We start from the raw sequence: 4,688 nt of genomic DNA on the forward strand, positions 1-4,688 counted from the left end.
TCAGCTCCTTTGTCTTGATCACGTTGAGGGAGAGTTTGTTGTCCTGGCCACACTGCCAGGTCTCTGACCTCCTCCCTATAAGCTGTCTCATCGTTGTCGGTAATCAGGACTACCACTGTTGTGTTGTCAGCAAACTTAACGATTGTGTTGGAGTCATGCTTGGCCATGCAGTTGTGGGTGAACAGGGAGTATACAAGGGGACTAAGCATGCACCCCTTGTTGAGGATCAGCGTGGCAGATGTGTTGTTGCCTACCCTTACCACCTGGGGAGGGCCCATCAGGAAATCCAGGATCCAGTTGCAGAGGGAGGTGTTTAGTCCCAGGGTCCTTAGCTTAGTGATGAGATTTGTGGGCACTCTTGTGTTGAATGTTGAGCTGTAGTCAATGAACAGCATTCTCACATAGGTGTTCCTTTTGTCCAGGTGGGAAAGGGCAGTGTGGAGTGTGATTGAGATTGTATCATCTGTGGATTTGTTGGGGCGGTATGCAAATTGGAGTGGGTCTAGGGTTTCCGGGATGATAGTGTTGATGTCAGTCATGACCAGCCTTATTAAACACTTCATGGCTACCGACGTGAGTGCTATGGGGCGGTAGTCATTTAGGTAGGTTACCTTCACTTTCTTGGGCACAGGAACTATGGTGGTCTGCTTGAAACATGTAGGTATTATAGACTCGAAAATGACGATGAGGTACTTGCCAGTTGGTCCTAGTATGCTCTGAGAACACGTCCTGGTAATCTGTCTGGCCTTGTGAATGTTGACCTGTTTAAAGGTCTTGCTACAGAGAGTGTGATTACACAGTCGTCTGGAACAGCTGGTGCTCTCATGCATGCTTCAGCATAAAAGGCATTTAGCTCATCTGGTAGGCTCGCATCACTGGGCAGCTCGTGGCTGGGTTTCCCTTTGTTGTCCATAATATTTTGCAAGCCCTGCCACATCCGACGAGCGTCAGAGCCGGTGTAGTAGGATTCAATCTTAGTCCTGCATTGACGCTTGGCCTATTTGATGGTTCACCTGAGGGCATAGCGGGATATCTTTTAAGCATCCGGAATAGCGTCCTGCTCCTTGAAAGCAGTAGCTCTAGCCTTTAGCTCGGTGCGGATGTTGCCTGTAATCCATGGCTTCTGGTTGGGATATGTACGTACGGACAGCGTGGGGACGATGTTGTCAATGCCCTTGTTAAATGAAGCCGGTGACTGAGGTGGTATACTCCTCAATGCCATTGGATGAATCCCGGAATATATTCCAGTCTGTGTTAGCAAAACAGTCCTGTAGCGTAGGATCCGCATCATCTGACCACTTCCATATTGAGCAAGTCACTGGTTCTTCCTGCTTTAGTTTTAGCTTGTATGTAAACAGGAATCAGAAGGATAGAATTATGGTCAGATTTGCCAAATGGAGGGTGAGGGAGAGCTTTGAATGCACCTCTGTGTGTGGAGTAAAGGTGGTCTATAGCTTTTTCCCTCTGGTTGCACATGTGACATGCTGGTAGAAATGAGGTAAACAAATTGAAGTTTTCCTGCATTAAAGTCCCTGGCCACTAGGAGCGCCGCTTCTGGATAAGCATTTTCTTGTTTGCTTATGGCCTTATACATCTTGAGTGCGGTCTTAGTGCCAGCATCGGTTTGTGGTTTTGAATAGACGCCTATGAAAAATATAGATGAAAACTCTCTTGGTAGATAGTGTGGTTTACAGCTTATCATGAGGTACTCTACCTCAGGCGAGCAATTCCTCGAGACTTCCTTGATATTAGACATCGCGCACCAGCTGTTATTGACAAATAGACACCCCCACCCCTCGTCTTACCAGACGTAGCTATTCTGTCCTGCCGATGCATGGAAAACCCAGCCAACTGTATATTATCTGCGTCATCTTTCAGTCACGACTCTATGAAACATAAGATATAACAGTTTTTAATGTCCCATTGGTAGGATAGTCTCGAACAGAGATCATCCAGTTTATTCTCCAGAGATTGCACGTTGGCCAATAGAACGAATGGTAGAGGCGGGTTACCCACTCTCTGACGAATTCCCACAAGGCACCCCGAACTCTGCCCCCTATATTTCAGTCTTTTCTTCATGCAAATGAAAGGGGATTTGGGCCTGGTCTTGGAAAAGCAGTATATCCTTCGCGTCGGACTCATTAAAGAAAAATCTTTGTCCAGTTCGATGTGAGTAATTGCTGTTCTGATATCCAGAAGCTCTTTTCAATCATAAGAGATGGTAGCAGAAACATTATGTACAAAATAAGTTACAAACAATGCGAAAAAAACACACAAAATAGCACAGTTGGTTAGGAACCTGTAAAACGGCAGCCATCCCTGCTGTTATCAATCACTGGCTACGTGTGAAGACACAGCATAGTTTGGTGGAGTAGAAAGTATGAGTCTAAAAAGGATGTGATGATGAAAGTGAGGCATTCTGAACTGAAGGTTTTCAGATGAGGTCATGAAATAAGAATTGGGGAATTCAGCAGCTAACACGATTGCCTCTGTCACGACTGACTAGGTGTGTAAAAGGAATCAAACGCAGAGAGCAGAGAGGTCCAGTGGAAAGATGCACTTTAATGCAGCACCAAAAGTAAATGCCCAATCACGCAGGGCGCAAAACACTGACCAACCCAATACAATGGGTAACACGGTCCAGAGCACAAAACAACACCAAATGACACAACCGTGAACATAAAAATAATCCCGCACAACACAGGGGCGGGTTTCACAACCTAAATAGGGAAGTAAATCAAACACACACAAACAAGGAACAGGTGTAACTAATTAGACAAAACTAAACGAAAAGAAAAAGGGATCGGTGGCGGCTAGTAGGTAGACCGCCGAGCATCACCCGAACAGGCGGGGGAGCCATCTTCGGCAGGAGTCGTGACAGTACCCCCACCCCTGACGCGCGGCTCCTGCAGCACGCCGCCACCGGCCTCGAGGGCGGCCCGGAGGGCGAAATGCCCCCCACCGGTACCCAGCACCTCTCCTCCGGACTGTACCCCTCCCAGTCCACGAGGTACTGTAGGCCCCTCACCCGGCGTCTCGAGTCCACAATGCTACGTACTGTGTACGCCGGGGACCCAACGATGTCCAGAGGTGGCGGAGGGACCTCAGGCACCTCACCTTCTTGTAGGGGACCAGCCACCACCGGCCTGAGGAGAGACACATGAAACGAGGGGTTAATACGATAATAAGTAGGAAGTTGTAACCTATAACACACCTCGTTTATCCTCCTCAGGACTTCAAATGGCCCCACACACTGCGGCCCCAGCTTCCGGCATGGCAGGCGGAGGGGCAGGTTTCGGGTCGAGAGCCAGACCTTGTCCCCCGGTGCGAATACGGGGGCCTCACTGCGGTGCTGGTCAGCGCTCTTCTTCTGCCGTCCACCCGCCAGTCTCAACGATTCCTGGACAGCTCTCCAGGTGTCCTATGAGCGCTGCACCCATTCCTCCACCGCAGGAGCCTCGGTCTGGCTCTGATGCCATGGGGCCAGGACCGGCTGGTAACCCAACACACACTGGAAGGGAGACATGTTCGTCAAGGAGTGGCGAGAGTTCTGAGCGAGCTCTGCCCAAGGAACATACCTCGCCCACTCCCCTGGCCGGTCCCGGCAATACGACCGCAGAAACCTGCCCACATCCTGGTTTAATCGCTCCACCTGCCCATTACTCTCGGGGTGGAAACCCGAGGTCAAGCTGACCGAGACCCCCAGCCTCTCCATAAACGCCCTCCAAACTCTGGACGTGAACTGGGGACCCCGATCAGAGACGATGTCCTCAGGCACCCCGTAGTGCCGCAAGACATGGGTAAACAGAGCCTCCGCAGTCTGCAGGGCCGTAGGGAGACCGGGCAATGGGATGAGACGGCAGGACTTAGAGAACCGATCCACAACGACCAGGATCGTGGTACTTCCCTGGGACGGGGGAAGATCGGTGAGAAAGTCCACCGACAAGTGTGACCACGGCCGTTGTGGAACGGGGAGGGGCTGTAACTTCCCTCTAGGCAGGTGTCGAGGAGCCTTGCTCTGAGCGCACACTGAGCAGGAGGAGACATAAAACCTCACATCCTTAGCCAACGTGGGCCACCAGTATCTCCCCCTAAGACTCCGCACTGTCCTCTCAATGCCAGGATGACCCGAGGAGGGTAGAGTATGAGCCCAACGAAGTAACCTGTCCCGGACACCTTGCGGCACATACTTAGCCCCTGCTGGACACTGAGGGGGAGCAGGCTCCAACCGCGAGGCCCTCTCTATCTCCGCGTCCACCTCCCATACCACCGGTGCCACGAGACACGAAGGTGGAAGGATGGGGGTCGGCTCGATGGACCGCTCCTCGGTATCATATAGGTGGGACAGTGCGTCGGCCCTGGTATTTAGGGAGCCTGGCCGGTACGAGATGGTGAAGCGGAACCGGGTAAAAAACATGGCCCATCTAGCCTGAGGCGGATTTAGTCTCCTCGCAGCCCGGATATACTCGAGATTACGATGGTCAGTCCAGATGAGAAAAGGGTGCTTAGCCCCCTCAAGCCAATGTCTCCACACCTTCAGAGCCTTGACTACAGCTAACAACTCCCTGTCCCCCACGTCATAGTTTCGCTCCGCCGGACCGAGCTTCTTCGGAAAAAAAGCACAAGGGCGGAGCTTTGGTGGCGCACCCGAGCGCTGGGACAGCACGGCCCCTACTCCAGCCTCGGAC

Source organism: Salvelinus namaycush, chromosome 17, assembly GCF_016432855.1.
Source record: "Salvelinus namaycush isolate Seneca chromosome 17, SaNama_1.0, whole genome shotgun sequence".
Lineage (NCBI taxonomy): Eukaryota > Metazoa > Chordata > Actinopteri > Salmoniformes > Salmonidae > Salvelinus > Salvelinus namaycush.